This window comes from Lagenorhynchus albirostris, chromosome 4 (genome assembly GCF_949774975.1).
Source record: "Lagenorhynchus albirostris chromosome 4, mLagAlb1.1, whole genome shotgun sequence".
Classification (NCBI taxonomy): Eukaryota; Metazoa; Chordata; class Mammalia; order Artiodactyla; family Delphinidae; genus Lagenorhynchus; species Lagenorhynchus albirostris.
The window spans coordinates 128,056,138-128,073,266 of NC_083098.1; the positions used below are offsets into that span (position 1 = coordinate 128,056,138).

At 43.8% G+C, this 17,129-nt stretch overlaps 1 protein-coding gene across 2 annotated transcripts in view; it reads right to left on the bottom strand.

The window, feature by feature from the left end:
• Nucleotides 1–2,571, bottom strand: part of NDNF (neuron derived neurotrophic factor) — a 38,253-nt gene extending 35,682 nt beyond the window's left edge. Inside the window, exon 1 of one of the 2 annotated variants that reach the window (XM_060147420.1) lies at nucleotides 2,491–2,571. The gene's annotated coding sequence lies outside the window, so the exon portion shown is untranslated. Of the gene's footprint in view, nucleotides 1–1,831; nucleotides 1,890–2,490 lie in introns of those variants that run through there. The other variant, XM_060147421.1, reaches the window with a different exon arrangement.
• Between the last annotated feature and the right edge of the window lie 14,558 nt (nucleotides 2,572–17,129).

Genomic DNA, 17,129 nt, shown 5'->3' on the forward strand with positions numbered 1-17,129 from the left:
TAGGCCCATTACAGAGTTCTAGCTTCTTTTTTTATGATAGCTACTAATTAAAACAGAGTGTTACTGTCACGCTGAGCCTGTGACTTCGACATACAGGTTAATGAATAAAACAGCCTGACATAAAAATGAAAACAATGATACAGACAGAGCTGCAAGCTGTTATGTTCCCAGTGTGTGGTAAAGATTAAGTAGATTCGCTGAAGTTAAGAACTGTGCAGAGAAAAAAACTTGTGATTTCTTTTTTCTTTTTTTTTTTAAGGAATTAGTGAAGGATTTTTGAGAGAAATCTGAAATAGTATTAATTTCTCTAACTTCTGGGGCCCTCATTCCCAGCTCCCCATCCAAGAATTTAAACTCATCAGAGTCACTTTTAAAGGATAAATGATGGGATAGTTTAATATAATCCTGAATATAGGTTTAGATTGAAAATGGGAATTGGGACCATAATTAATTATGTTGCCAAGTTTTTTGAACTTTAAGGAGACAGATTGAGGCAAATGAGGACATTTATAAGACTGCAACCTTATAAAAGTTCATGGGTTAAAACTTTGGTAAAACGACAGTATCTTTCTGACATTGATTAATTCCATGTGCAGCATGAGTGTGAGGAATTAATACCCTTTTGGTGTTTTCACTTTCTGAAACCACGGTAATAAGAGACTGACGTAAAATTAAAACCAAATATAAACATAGTCTTCAGCCAGGGTTACGGCCTTATTATCACTCTTAATAAACGATAATGAGTAATAATAAATACTGATCGCCCTCAGTACCCTCTGCTCTGCACGCATATTTGCTCTCGCATCCATCCATCACGTCTTTCAGGATAATAACACAATTCAATCCCATCAAATCCTCAAAACCGCTCCCTCGGGAGGGATGTTTTATCTCTACTTCTGCAAGCCCAGGGAGGATTTTACTTGTTTGAAGGGGGCGGAGAATGGAGCGGGGTCCTATTTATTTCCATTGATAACTCCCCTGGTTCTCACAGGCGCTCAGGGATCGGGTGGGAGGAAGAGAGGAGGAGGTGCGGAGATTCCCTCCTTCAGAAAAGAAAAAGGGTTCAGGAAACGAGGCAGGAGGAGGAGGGGTGCGGGGGGAAGAGAGGGTAGCGTGTTCGGAGCGATCAGCAACGAAATGAATATATACACATATGCATTTTGCGTGATTTAGCGGGATCGAGGGATGAGGAATAAACATTTACAACCCAACTAAGTTGCTGAAAAGAACTTTGTTAAAAACACACAAACCAACCAACCCAGAAACATTTTCTCAGGTTCATTTCCCGCTCAAGGTCTTGGTGGTTTCAGGGAACTGCTTTTAGAGAGCAGGAGATGGACAGCGCCCCGAAGGGGACCGGGAGAGGAACCGCGACCTGACCCGAAGGACAGCTCAGCGGCAGCGCCGAGGTGCCCGCGGTGAGCTCCAGGGGCCTTGGCGACCCGCGCGGAGTGGGGGCTGGGGGCTGCGGGGAGTTCTCCCGCCTCGACCTCTGGGGGCAGGAGTGTGCAGCGAGGAAGGGGTAAGAAGGGCGCACGAGGAAACGAAACAGCACCCCAAATTCAGAAGTTTGCGAAGTGCCCCCAAGAGAACAGCTGGGACCTAGAGCCAATCGTTCGGATTCCTGAGGGTCGGAGCTGCCCCGCCTGCAGTCCTGAAGGCAGCGCCAGACTCCCTCATAGACGGTGCTACGGCCGGATGCCCTGTCGCTCCAGCTGGGGCGGGAAGGAGCGTCCCCTCGGTGGCCGCTCTGCTTTCCCGGTAAAAGTAGGATCGGGTCCCAGGCCACCCCGCTGAGCTCCAGGAAGTTTCTCTAACGATGCTCGCCTACCACGCAGAGGGCAAAGGAGGAGCCAGAGCGGTGGGGGGTCCGCCAGGCGAGGCCGGCGAGATCCCAACGCCCCCGGGGGCTGCGCGGCTCCGGACCGCCCGCCAGGAACCTGCGTCGCCCCGCCGGCGGGCGAGCCCCGCGCGCTGTCCTGACTTCTCGCTTTTCGCCTCACACGCAGACGCGCCCTGCAAGACCCCACCAGCCCCGCAGGCTTTCTCCAGCGGCCGGCGGAGGGCATGAACCAGGGGAGGGAGGCAGCAGCCCTCCCGGCGGGCGGGCAAAGAAAGTGTCCAGGCTGAGTCGGGGATAAGGGCTCGGGGGCGGCTCCCCGGACTCCGCCTCCCCCTGGGCACCGGACCCCGTGCCCCCGGCCTATGCACTCTCTGCGTCTCCTCCCAGCACCGCTGGGGCCGCCCAGCCACGAAGCCAGCCTGGAGAACTGAGGGAGACCTGCTCCACGCCCCTCACGCCCTCGGCTCCTTGGGAGCCGGCGCCCTCGCCCTGCTGTGACCGAGAACCTAGCGGGGCCCCACCAAGTGAGGAGACGCGCGCCTCCACCCCCATCCCAGACGAGCCCTCGGGTGCGAACGCTTCTTGCGCCAGGTCTCGGGTGGCGGGCTAAGGCGTCGGACGTCGGGGGTTTTTCTTTCGCAACTTACCTTACAAAAAATGTTTTCCTGCGGGGAAGAGGAAATATCCCTTCCCGAGGTGTGATGGGGCCACGTCCCCGGCTCCGGCCAAGATGCTAAGCACCAGTACTCAGGAACCAAAGGGACTTGGGGGAGGTGGGTGGAGGAGGAAGCGGATAAAGGAGAAAAATGAAATGGGCCGAAGTGTCCCAACTTTGCGGCCGGCGCTGCAAACTTCAAAGGCGGGCGAGGGCTGGCGGCGCGCGGCCGCCGAAGTTGCTGCGAAGTGGCGCGGGGAGAAGCGCAGAACTGGGGGGATTCCGGGGCAGAGCGAGGGAGCGGCGGAAGGTCCTTTTAAAAGGCAGGGAGAGTGCGGGGGCCGGGCGGCGGGAGGATGCTGCAGCTGAGAGGGGAGCCGGCGCGGGCTCCACGGGCGGCCGCTCTGGGCACCGGCTCCAGGCTGGAGCGCCGCGCGGGGAGAGCTGGGCGCACGGGGCGGCGGCGTGTGAGCGGCTCGGTTCGCTCCGCTCTCTCGCGGCTCGGAGCTGGGAGTGTGTGATCTCTCCCGAGTGTCACTGCTGAAGCCCGGAGCCGCTCCCCTCCCGCCCCACCGCTGCCCGCCCGCCCCCTCCCTCTCTGCCCGCTGCCTCCCGCTCTGTTCCTCCCTCCCTCCCGCTGCGCGCCACCGCGCGCGCGCGCGTACACACACACGCACACACACACCCTCCCCCCCTCCCAAACGGACCCTCGCGGGCGGCGTCGCGGGGGGCGTACTCCCCTCCGTACCTCCCAGACAGCCGCGGGGAAGCAGAGGGAGGCCCACCGAGACCCCATCAAAGCTACGAAACCAAGAGAGACGCATAACGGGACCATCGCCCTGTCTGGGAGACCTGGGTGCACAATAAGGGGGAACTCGGGTTGATTTGAGGGCGGGGTGGGGAGACGAGCTAAATGGAGAGGTTGGAGGCGGAAGCAGAGTGTGCAAACTGTGCATTCCTGTCCCACTTTTCACCCGGCCGCCTGCCTACCACAGCCTTCAGCCGGAGAGCGCTTCCCCTCTGCGCACTCCGAGCCTCCTCGGGTTTGAAACTCAGCAGCTGTTTTAACAATTGAAAAGCGGCCCTGCAGGACCAGAGAGACTGAGCGGAGTGTGTGAAGCCATTAAGGCTGACTAGGTAATTATGATAAGAAGTTACCTAATTTGCAACCTGGCCTGGGCGCAGGAAAAGGCTGCGGGAGGGCGGAGGCGGGAGGGGGGCGGGGCGGGACTAAGTGATTTAGTGACCTCACTTTGGCAACTTCGAACCTAGTTTTCGGCTAACCTGGTTTGTAGACCCTTGCACTTTAAGTTCTCAGAACATATAGTTTATTAAGATATAGTGTCAGGAATGAAAGCAGGAAAAATACTTGCCCGCTTCTCGTTGCCACAGAAAAATGAAGACAAGATGAAAATCAACCTTACCGAGGTAATATTCTTGTTAAATACCTGGTCACAGAGGGCAGCCCAATGCAGCTCCTTAAGTTTTGTGGCTCCTGGATGAGAACACTGCAGTAGGTGGATTTATGAAACCGATTTACTCCACAAAATCGCTTTATAAAAGCCTTAGAATTTTTAAGCGCTAAAAGCGACGTTGAGATCACTGTGCCAACGTTTTTAGCAGATGAGACAATGAGGTAGGAAAAAGGGATCTCTGGATCTCTGCTCAGAAGTTCTGGAAGAGTGGCTTCTGCACTTCTGAGGTATGGCCCCAAACAGGTCATTGGAGAACTCATTAGCAAACATTTATTAAGCGCCTGCTGTGTACCATACATGTCTCAGTGCCAAGATTTCAAGGTAAGACATAGTGCTGGGCCTTTAAGAAGTTTATAGCCTTGTGGGGAGACAGAGGCATCAATGAAAATGTGATTAGTGCTATAATATGTGTTTGTACCTGTTCCTGTAGGAGCATGGAAAGGGAAGCAGCTAATTCCCCTTTAGAAGTTACTCTTGGTAGAGATTTTAGTGTAGAGTTCTGAAGCATGAGGAAGAGAATGCCAGGCAAACAAGGATGGGGGAGGAAAGGACTTCCACAAACAGAGAGAAGCAAGTGAAAAGGTTAGAAAAGTGTCAAAGTACACGGTGTGTCCTGGGAACTGGGAGAAGTTAGATGTGGCTGAATTGCCGCTGAAGCAAGCAAGGCCAGGCCACACCACACACTACAGGCCCAGAGAGCCAGAACTTTCTGGAGGTGGTACGTGGTTGGGAAACTATTAAGGGTTTTAAGCAAGGACAGAGCTTAAGGTTTTCAAATGTCATCACATACGAGTTTTGGAAAGTTACCTCTGGAATCATGGTGGAAGACAAATAGATAACAGTGAAGAGGTTATTTCCAGAGGAAAAAGTAGGCCCTAACTAGGGCAGTGAAAGTACCAGTTGGAAGATCGGGACAGCTCTAGAGATATTTAGGAAATAGTATAGCAGGACCTAGTGGTCGATTGCACATGGAGGGTAATGCAGAGGAGGAGTAGTCTAGACTGCCTCCCAGATTTCTGGCTGGGGCAAGCAGGCAGGGGACTGTGCCATTTGTCAAGAGAAACAATGTATAGATAGGAGGAATTTTAGGAGGAATGGCATGAGTTCTGTCTTAAACTTGTTGAGTAGGGGGTGCATTTGGGACACCTGAGTGCAGTACCTTGTAAGCAGCCAGAAACAAAGTTCCTAGGAGAGAAGATCCAAGCTGGAGGATCCGTCAGGAATTATCAGCATTCAGATATTTCCTGAAGCCAGGGAGAGGGCGAAGGCAGCCAGGGAGAGAAGACCTAGGATGGAACATGGCAGAACACCAGTGTTCTAGGGCTGGATGGGGAAAGAGGAGCCTTTGAAAAAAACAGATGGAGACCAGAGAGGGAAGAGGAGACCAAGGAGGGAGCGGCATTGATGAAGCCGAGGAAGGAAAGGACTGGTGACCAAGGTGGAAGGCGGCAGGGTGAACAATACAACCGGGCTAAAAAGCAACTGCTACTCTTTTCAGAATGTCTCAGTGATCTTGACCTAAGCAATTGTAGTTTCTGTTGTATGTGTGTAATGGATCCAGTTAATAGCAGGTAGAGAAGGTGAGATCATGGGGACAGAGAACATAGCTCATGTCCCTGGTACTTTGGCCCTGGAGGGAAGGAGAGAGATGATGAGAAAAGCATTTTTGTAGTTGTACTTCTGTTTGTTTTCCTGATTTGATATACCTGGTCTTAATTGCACAGTGCTGAGGGGAAAGCAGGTGGAGAGAGAAAGGCAGAGTAGTCTATGAAGTTCTCTGAGGATCTGTTCCCGCCTCAGTGCAGCGGTGGCACCAGTATCTCCCTGGTGACTCTCACAGTGTTGATGGGAGTTCAGATAAACCAGGCATTAAGATAGTGATTTAAAATTGCCATTGGGGAGAAACGGAGTCCAAAAGATGTTAAAGTGACTTATTAAATCAGCCCATTAATGACAGACTGAGGAGTCTATGGGGAAAGTTCTATAAAAACTCTGTGAAAGGTTTTTTTTTGTTTTTTTTTTTTTGCGGTACGCGGGCCTCTCACTGTTGTGGCCGCTCCCGTTGCAGAGCACAGGCTCCGGACGCGCAGGCCCAGCGGCCATGGCTCACGGGCCCAGCCGCTCCACGACATGTGGGATCCTCCCAGACCGGAGCACGAGCCCGTGTCCCCTGCATCGGCAGGCGGACTGTCAACCACTGCGCCACCAGGGAAGCCCCAAAAGGTATTTTTATGCAAGTTCCCCCAAATATTCCTAATTTTGAACATCAGGATTTGCATATATCAATATAGCTGTCTTCTCAAAAAATGTGTCATTGGTAAAGCCAATGGCATTGTGGGTATTTATATTTATATATGTACGGATCCTCAGTGTGTTTTGAGAGACTTGGGAGATGTACCATATCAGTTAGAACATGCGTTATTTAGTCAGACAGACTTGCATTTAATTCTAAACCCTGAGAATTATTTGCTGTGGGACAAATAGTTTAATCTCACTGAGCTTCAGTGTTGTTTTTTTCCAATATAGAAATGGAACAAATTATAGCTGACTTACAGATGTTTTGTGAGGATTAGGTACTATACTGTATTCAAGTGTTTGGCAGATATTTGATTACTTATATTTCAACTTACTTTTTTAAAATAAATTTATTTATTTATTTCTGGCTGCATTGGGTGTTGCTGCACGTGGGCTTTCTTTAGTTGCAGCATGTGGGGACTACTCTTCGTTGCGGTGTGCGGGCTTCTCATTGCAGCGGCTTCTCTTGTTGTAGAGCACAGGCTCTAGGCACGTGGGCTCAGTAGTTGTGGCTCGTGGGCTCTAGAGTGCAGGCTCAGTAGTTGTGGCGCACGGGCTTAACTGCTCCACGGCATGTGGGATCTTCCTGGACCAGGGCTCAAACCCATGTCTCCTGCATTGGCAGGCAGATTCTTAACCACTGTGCCACCATGGAAGCCCTCAATTTACCTTTAAACTATGAAATTCATAAATATTCAGTCAATTGGGAAAAAATTACAAGTCCAAGACTATTATAAACTTAAGAGTGTAATTTAAGTCTATTTAAGAGAAGTCCTAGTTCAAGCCCTTGTCTTAAGGCAGCAGTCCTCAAAGTGTGGTCCCCAGAACCGTGGAGGGGTGGGGCATGAGACCCTTTCAGGGAGATCTGTAAGGCCAAGGTACTATCATATTAACTCGAAGATGGTAATTTGCCTTTTTTACTGTGTTGACATTTGCGCTAATATCAATAGTACAAAAGCAATAGCGGGTAAAACTGCTAACATCTTAGCATGAATCAAGGCAGCGGCACCAAACCGTACTAGTAGTTATTGTCGTCTCCACTGCTACAAATGTCAGTTTCTCCTAAGAATGCCTTTGATGCAGTAGAAATTATTCATTTCATTAAATTTTAACCCTTGACTTTGTCTTTTTAATATTCTGTATAGCAAAGTGAGAGACACATATAAAGCTTTTCTGCTGCATACAGTGTTTGTCCTGAATTAAGACCCTTGTGTAATTGAGTTGTGAGCTAAACTAGTTGTTGTTTTTTTTCATGAAACATATTTTTCCTTGAAAGAACAACTGACAGACCAGCTATGGTTATTCACAGTTGATGTTTGGCAGACACTTTTTTTCAAAACAAATTAAGTGAGCCTGTCACTTCAAGGTAAACAACTGGCAGTATTTATTTTCAATGAAAAATTTGAGCTTTCAAGGAAAAAAAAAATATAGAAATTAGAAAACTTGTATCTGCTACCATGAGCTTGACAGGCTCATAAACATAAACTCTTTTCTAATAGGATCGTGGCCTTTTTAATTAATGTGGTTTTTTTGATATTGTACAATGAAATGTCTTGATATTTGGAAGTCTGCTTATGCAGTGCACCAGTATTTTCCAAATAACCAATAATGTGTGATGTTCTAAAATCATGCATTAGTTACAGATCCATTCAAAGCCCAAGACAGACCAATGAATTTTAATATAAGAGTATGAAACGTTAACTGATGTCGTTTCACATTCCGTATTGCAATTATAAAGTTTAAGAAACTACCACTTGTTGAGTTTTCGTATAGCACCAAAGAAAAATATCCAGAATTATTTGAAAACGTTATTAAACTGTTATTTTATTTTCCAACTACATATCTGTGTGAAACCAGATATTCCTCATTTGCTTCAAACAAAACAGCATATCGCAACAGATTGAATACAGAAGCGATAGGAGAATCCAGCTGTCTTCTACTAAGCCGAACATTAAAGAGACTTGCAAAAAATATAAAACAATGCCACTTTTCTTACTAGATTATTTTCTTTGGAAAATATACGTTATTTTCAGAAAAACATGATGCTATTTATGCTAACACAGTAGATATGCTATAGTTATTTTAAAATAAATTAAAAAATTTTCTAATTCCTAATATGTTGAATACTGATAGAAATAATCCACATAAGCAAAAACTGCTTGGGATCCTCAACGATTCTAAGATCCTCAGTGATTCTTAGTGGTTCTGGAGAACCACTGCCTTATAGAACAGGCCTAATCATGAAAATAGATTGAAAGGTCATCAAAGCCTTATCATAGTATTCTGCCTAATGATTGGCCAACACCTCACATGCATTTTTTTGTCCAACATAGTTCTTATTTTACACAAATATACGTAGACCCTTCTATACATATACTTAACTCTATAGAGTGTTGTAGTGGACATTTCTACACTGGGGACTGGAACAAAAGAACTGGTGGAAACCATCATACAAATACAAGTTTGGATAAAACAGTATCACGCCATGCCTGGGCAGTCTACTGAATCAGTTTCAGGCATTCTTTTGTTTGTTGGCTCAGTTTTCAATCCCTTCCCTACTCCACCCTCTCCGTGGTAGAGGCTGTTACACAGTTCTTGAAGTAGGACTCTAAATTCCCTTCAAAATTAATGATTACCTCTGATTTGATGACTCTTACACACAGAACCAATGTTAAGTGGAAACCTTAAGCCTGAGTTACCCCTCATTCTTCATGAGGGCATTTATTCACTTAATAAATACTTGTTGAGCACCTACTATATTTCTGGCACTATGCTAGCTGCTGGGAAGAAAAGGATAAGCAGGGCACTTGCTCTCAGGAATCTAGTCTAGTGGAGAGTTAGGTAATTACCATGTAATGTAATAAGTGAGTAGTGAGGTGCTGTGCAAATCCATGAGAAATTGGAGTGGAGTGTCAGGGGAAGATTCTTGGGAAAAGTAACATCTAAAAAATAGAGACCCAGAAAATGTGTCAGTCATCTTGGGTTAAAGGATGGCGGAGTGGAGTCAATGAGGGTTTGAAGCAAGAGGGAACAGCATAGCCTATGACATATTCAGAAAGTGTTACCAAGAAACCCACTACTACAGGAAATTACCTTAATTTTAAAGGTATAGATAAGATCAACATATTTTTCTTGAGTTTTAGTTTGTGTGAGAACTAGAATGGGATATTTTAAAACCATTATAGTACATTTAAATACATTTAATTTAAATCAGAATTACCATTATCTTACAAAAGAAACACTGGATTAAAAAAAAGATTAAAAATTTTATTAGAAACCTCAAACGCAATTTTGCGTGGCTTTCCAAAGATTAACTTAGTGCATCAAAAAAGAATGTTTTTATTGTTACCTTGTTCAAGGCACTGAACTCAATGCTAAAGAGATAAAAAAAAAATCTAAAGCATAGTGTTTGCCCAGGAAAAGTGTGTAAGATGAGTTCAGACATACTTTCTTTCCTTCTTTAGACATTCAATAAATATTTATTGAGTGCCTATTGCCTGACTGATTCTGAGGATGTATTATTAAAAAGACAGATGTCACCCCTGCCCTCAGAGAGCATATAGCACAATAGCGACAAGTCAGTTGGCTTTCAAATATTGGTCCCAACATCAGACACCAAGTGATAGTTCCAAGAGAGTAGTAAAAATTGCAGGACGTAACTTTTTCACCATTGGGAAAAGTTTGAATTAAGGGAGAGGAGACTGAGAACATCAAAGCCACAGAAGTGTCATTGGAAGAGGTTCAGAGGAAGGAAATACCAAGATGCATTAAGAGGCAGAAAATAGACTAGTTTAGCTGGGATGGGTTTGATAATGGAATTAATGGAATTAATATAGAAAAAGAAATCGGATACGTAGGTTGGGTAGATTGGAGTGACCACGTTATAAGATGAGGTTTGGGCTTCATTCCTCTTGGCAAGGAGTATAACCTAAACAAATAAAACATTAAAGCAAGCATTGTTTGCCACACTTAAGAAGGACACTCCTGGTTTGTAAAAGAGGCATTCTTTTGATTATAATAAATAGGCTCCTCTTACATAAAATTCCCTATTGTTTCACTTCAAAGTGCAGTCTTCCTTGGTATCCTTGGGGGATTGGTTCCAGGACCCACTGTGAATATTGAAATCCTCCGATGCTCAAGTCCCATAGTTGGCCTTTCATATCCGTGATTCCTCATCCGTTGATTCAACCAACCTAGGTTCATGTGGCGCTGTAGTATTTATTTAAAAAAATCCACAATCCACGTATAAGTGGACCTGCACAGTTCAAGCTCGTGTTGTTCAAGGGTCCACTGTATATATCTGCTCGTTCATTGTATTTCCTGTGAACAATTTTTCTAGTTGATATACTACACTTTATCAGTTATGTGATAGAAACACTAAAGTATTTTTTAATGTCAATCCAGAAAAACATTTCCTGAGTGCATCCTATGTTCTAGAAGAAGGAATCCACTGGTGACATTGAGTCTCAGCCTGTGGTATTCCACCACTGTACTTTGATCCAGGCTGGTTGACCAAATCGACATGGATTGCCATTTTCAATAGCCTGCACTGTGTCAATTATGTAGAAAGAGCAGACCATGCAAGACAAACTAGCAGCACTGTAGTGAGGGTACTGATGATATGTGCACACCCACAAAAAGAGACGCGGAAACACTAGGCCAGTCCGGGGCAGAAAAAGGACTGAAAGGAATAGGGGTGGGGAGGTATTCTTAGATATAACAGTGAGTCCAGGATTATGTGATTAATATGTTCTTATAATTTGGGATAATTTAAAAATTGCTTTATTTTCTACCTCGCATGGCTTGTTTAGACACAGTTAAAAAGAAAATTCTTTCATGTAGGAAGATTGGCCCAAGCGCCTGATAGCTACATGCCAGTGATGTCATACTACCTTAAGGCCACTCAGACCCAAAGCCCGGTTATTTTATTTTATTTTTTTTAGATTTATCAATTATATTTATATCAAAGAATCAGCTTTTATTTTCTTTCATTTTTCTCCAGAGCCCTCTATTTTCTTCTTTTTTTTTTTTTAACATCTTTATTGGAGTATAATTGGTTTACAATGTTGTGTTAGTTTCTGCTGTATGACAAAGTGAATCAGCTATATGTATACATACATCCCCATATCCCCTCCCTCTAGCTTCTCCCTCCCACCCCTCTAGGTGGTCACAAAGCCCAGTTATTTTTTTAATGTTTTGAAGCTGAATGGCATCAATAGAGTGGAAGGAACACAGGCTTCTGAATCAGAGGTCTTGCGTACAGTTTCCTACATTGCCCCTTAACGACTTGGAGGCTGTGTGACTTGGAAAGTTGTTTAATCTCTCTCAAGCTCTGTTTTATCATCTGTAAAATGGGAATAATAAAATTTCCCTGAGAGGAATTTTAGTGTCAGAATTAAACAGTTTTGAATATGTAAAGTGCCGGATATATAAACAGGCACTAAATAACTGCCCATTCTTATTCCCTGGCTTCAACTTGCCTGAAAACACATAAAACATTTGCCCCTGTCTAATCAGAAGGCCATTTGTAAGTGAAAAAAAATGAAATGAATGGAATCATCGAGAACCTGGGCATTAGGACGACCAAAATGAGCAATTTCAGGTTTATAAAATGTGCTATATCGAATACTCCTCGCTTTACAAATTTTTATCTAGTTTATTCCTTAAAACAAAGACTGAAAAACATTATTTTCCACATTTCACTGATGAGGAAACTGAGGTTTAGGGACTCAAGTGACCTGAACCTCATTCTGTCTGACCCCAGATCCTCTGCTCTTAACCAGCTCCCCAGGCTGTCCAGGTATATTACTTGGAACCTCTCTATCAACTGTTTTCACATATTCATTTCTCTTTTTGGTTCTGTCATGTTAATAGACAATAATAAAAAAAAGATTTGACCACAGAATTTGAGTTGGTGGCTCCTTGGCACTCTGTAAGAGCAAATTTAATCACACATACTGTTTTCACAAAGTGTACGAATTCATCAATTCTAGCCACAAACTTCTCAGGTCACGAGTCTGGAAGATTAAACCAGAGGGAAGTGGAATAGTCCAACCTGATTTAGCTGCCTGAGTCTTTTACTTGAAAACCATTGAAACTCCATCCAGTTGACACAGTATGGATGCTTCCCTAATGGTACTTGACAAACTGGCTTGTCCATGAAAAACAGTGTGGCTAGGAGGGCTAACATAATTTTTAAAAATCTTCACATGTGCAGCTCATAAAAAGCAGACATGAGTATATATACCTTTGATTCAACCAGTTTCCATTACAAGGAACTTGTTAACCCTAGACGTCAATTACTGGAAAAAAAAAAAAGAAAAAGGCATCCCCGCATTAACCTTTTGTCCGTCTAATCCCTGTTGTTAGGTGGTTTCTACACACCTCTACTGTTACTGCTCACTAGTCCCCACAAGAGCCAGCATCAGTAGGTATTGTTATGATGCCCATTTTAGAGATGAGGCTACTGAGGCTGTCAGAACTTGTCCTGTTTCTTGCCAAGAAGAAATTTGAACCCAGGCAGTGCTATTGGCTATGACACCCTCTTGGCCCCCTTTTGGAATCGATTCAAGGTAGTCCCTTACAAATGTGGGGAATGAACTAAAGAATTCAGAACAAGCCAAGTCCAGTCACATCAACATCCATTTTAACTATTTTTTAGTAGTGTGGCATATCCAAAGTTCCCTTTGAGAAAATGAAACTTTTCTTGGATAGAATAACATAATGTTAAAAAATCTGTTAAGTTTCTCAGTGTGCAGTAACAGACTCAAACATTAAATCCCTTATTGGATTAGACCAGTTAACACTGGATTTTGTCACATTTCTACTTTTAAATGCCACATCTAGGAAACAAATGTATTTTTTTTAAAACATCTTTATTGGAGTATAATTGCTTTACAATGGTGTGTTACTTTCTGCTTTATAACAAAGTGAATCAGCTATACATATACATATATCCCCATATCTCCTCCCTCTTGCATCTCCCTCCCTCCCACCCTCCCTATCCCACCCCTCTAGGTGGTCAAAAAGCACTGAGCTGATCTCCCTGTGCCTTGTGGCTGCTTCCCACTAGCTATCTGTTTTATGTTTGGTAGTGTATATATGTCCATGCCACTCTCTCACTTCGTCCCAGCTTACCCTTCCCCCTCCCTGTGTCCTCAAGTCCATTCTCTATGTCTGTGTCTTTATTCCTGTCCTGCCCCTAGGTTCTTCAGAACCTTTTTTTTTTTTTTTTTTTTTAGATTCCATATATATGTGTTAGCATACGGTATTTGTTTTTCTCTTTTTGACTTACTTCACTCTGTAGGACAGACTCTAGGTCCATCTACCTCACTACAAATAACTCAATTTCATTTCTTTTTATGGCTGAGTAATATTCCATTGTATATATGTGCCACATCCTCTTTATCCATTCACCTGTCGATGGACACTTAGGTTGCTTCCATGTCCTGGCTATTGTAAATAGTGCTGCAGTGAACACTGTGGTACATGACTTTTTTGAATTATGGTTTTCTCAGGGTATATGCCCAGTAGTGGGATTGCTGGGTCATATGGTAGTTCTATTTTTAGTTTTTTTTTTAATATAAATTTATTTATTTATTTTTGGCTATGTTGTGTGTTCGTTTCTGTGTGAGGTCTTTCTCTAGTTGCGGCGAGTGGGGGCCACTCTTCATCGCGGTGCACGGGCCTCTCACTATCGCAGCCTCTCTTGTTGTGGAGCATGGGCTCCAGACGTGCAGATTCAGTAGTTGTGGCTCACGGGCCCAGTTGCTCCGCGGCATGTGGGATCTTCCCAGACCAGGGCTCGAACCTGTGTCCCCTGCATTGGCAGGCAGATTCTCAACCACTGCACCACCAGGGAAGCCCCTATTTTTAGTTTTTTAAGGAACCTCCATACTGTTCTCCATAGTGGCTATATCAATTTACATTCCCACCAACAGTGCAAGAGGGTTCCCTTTTCTCCATACCCTCTGCAGCATTTATGAAACAAATGTATTAATATTTAATCCATTGTGCCAAATCAGATTCTATTATAAAACTACATCAAATATGAATCACTACCCTGTAAAATTCAAAATCTGTATGTGCAAGGTAATAAGAAACATAGGTGGTTCTTGTTCCCTGAGAATAACTTCTCAACAATCTTATGCTCTGTTGAAGGAAAATATTGCATTATTTTGAGTCATTTAAAAGGAATAAAGCCATTTTTCTGGATAATAAATTGTAAATGAACCACTGAAAGTATTTTGGGAAAACAGCTTTCATTCTGGTAGAGTCTGATGTGAATCTGAAAACTCTTGGTGTTACAAAGGAAAATTTTGATTTTTGTTAATGTAAACTTAGATTATCTAGTCTAAACCTGCTTCATTTCTTCAGATCGATCCTTATATGACATATTCTCTCCATAAATATTACCTATTTAGAACCTTGAATTTTTCTCTTTTGTCTTCCTAGCGTTTTATCAGTAACTGTCTATATTTCTAAGTCTATAAATTTCTATGAATGTGCTAATCATACTGGTATCATATCACTTCCAATCCCCAAACCTTAGACTACTCAGTCAAAATCTGAGGGAATTCCTATGGTGAAGAAACAAAACTTAGGGGCTGGACATTTTTCTGCAATTAAAAGAGAATAACATCATGAAAATTCAAATAGGTTGGAAACTCAGTGGTCATTTGAAACACTAAACTCCAAAGAACTCATTTGTACATCTGTCAAAACATAGAAAAATCATTCTGAGTTTGAAAGAACTTTTCAAAGACCTTATCTGTGTGGGAAATTGCACACCAACCTATGAGGAATATGTAATTTGTGTTAAACACAAAGTCTCATTCAAGAACTAAAGATAATCTTATATCCGATCAATTCTAGACCAGAAATTTTGTAATTTATTTCTAGTGAGAATGTTCTTAAGGGAATAGGTGATACAAATCAAGCAGGATCCAAGTGCAGAAAGAACTTCAGAAGTGCAAAAATGTTTGATTCTCTTCATCTTTACATGAGCAAATACATTTACAAATCCCCTACTTGCTCTTCCTCTGTATTTCAAGGCAAGTCTAGCAAAACACATGTAGGGGGAGAAACACAATAAAATGAAGAATAAAGGTGATGGGAAGTAGAGATAAAAAGGAGAGAAAAAAGTGAAGAGAAGACAAAATAGTAGTTAAGAACTTAAAATAGAGAGTGATGAGAAAATAAAGACACGTAATAAAGTGATTAGGTTAAGGTTAGTCAGTAGTGGGCATGGGGGCCGGAAAATACAGAGTGCATCAGAGGAGTCGAGAAGCCCAAGAAAAAAGGAAAGGTATGTGACTTAGCACCAAATCTAGAGGTAACATCACAGAGTCAATACTTACGTAATGAGAAAACAAAAATGTACACCTACATTTACTGGGAGGCAGAGTAGCATATTTCAAGATTTTGCATCTCACTATCAGTTAGAGAAGCTTCGAAGAGCTGCTTCATTTTCATGGGCAATTTGAGTGAAAAGAAGGAAGATAGAAAACTGAAGTGGGGAGGATTTTGAAGTTAGAGGGGTCCTACTGGTAAAAGGAGAGAAACTAAACTGGATTGTGTATTTTCACTGAGTGAGATTTGAGCCAATATGCCTTACAGTAGAATTTCCCAAAAGTTTTCCATATTTAAACACAGACTTTACTATTACTTACTTGATCTGTTTAAACTGTAGACCTTCTTTTTTTTTTTACTAAATAGCTTATTTAAAAAGGAAATTAACAACCTAAACAGTAATATCTGTTTCACATGCTAGTTATGTTTTTTTCCTCATACACATTAAAATAAATAAAATATTTGCTATGGAACCACTTAAAATAATATCTCATGCCGTTGCTGCTTTGCATGCATGGAAAGTGAGATAGTCCTAGGCTATGAGGAAGGCAGGAAGGACTCTTGTCTGATCCACAGCAGTGGGAAGCTCTTGAAAGACCCTAAAGAAGTAGGAAATACAGGAGAGCAATGGGCAGTGAGCCCCCGAGGCCTGCAAGAAAGGGGGAGAGATGAGGAAATAGCCCTTTGAGGTCTGGCATGGAGGTCACACAATGTTACTTCTGCCTCATTCTATTGATGAAAGAAACTCACAGAGCCAGCCCAGATTCAAGAGGTGAGGAAGTAGACTCCACTTTTTTTTTTTTTTAATATTTATTTATTTGGCTGCGCTGGGTCTTAGTTGTGGCACATGGGATCTTCGTTGCTATGTGCAGGATCTTCGTTGCAGCATGTGGAATCTCTTAGTTGCGGCATGCGGGCTCCCAGTTGAGGCATGCATGAGGGATCCAGCTCCCCAACCAGGGATCGAACCCGGGCCCCCTTCATTGGGAGCATGTCGTCTTAACCACTGGACCACCAGGGAGGTCCCTAGACTCCACTTCTTTTTTTTAAATTAATTAATTAATTTATTTTTGGCTGTGTTGGGTCTTCGTTTCTGTGCAAGGGCTTTCTCTAGTTGCGGCAAGCGGGGGCCACTCTTCATCGCGGTGCGTGGGCCTCTCACTATCGCGGCCTCTCTTGTTGGGAGCACAGGCTCTAGACGCGCAGGCTCAGTAGTTGTGGCTCACGGGCCTAGCTGCTCCGTGGCATGTGGGATCTTCCCAGACCAGGGCTCGAACCTTTGTCCACTGCATTGGCAGGCAGATTCTCAACCACTGCGCCACCAGGGAAGCCCTAGACTCCACTTCTTGATGGAAGAATCTGTAAAGAATTTGTGGCCATTTTTGTTTTTTTGTTTTTGCGGTATGCGGGCCTCTCACTGTTGTGGCCTCTCCCGTTGCGGAGCACAGGCTCCGGACGCGCAGGCTCAGCGGCCATGGCTCACGGGCCCAGCCGCTCCGTGGCATGTGGG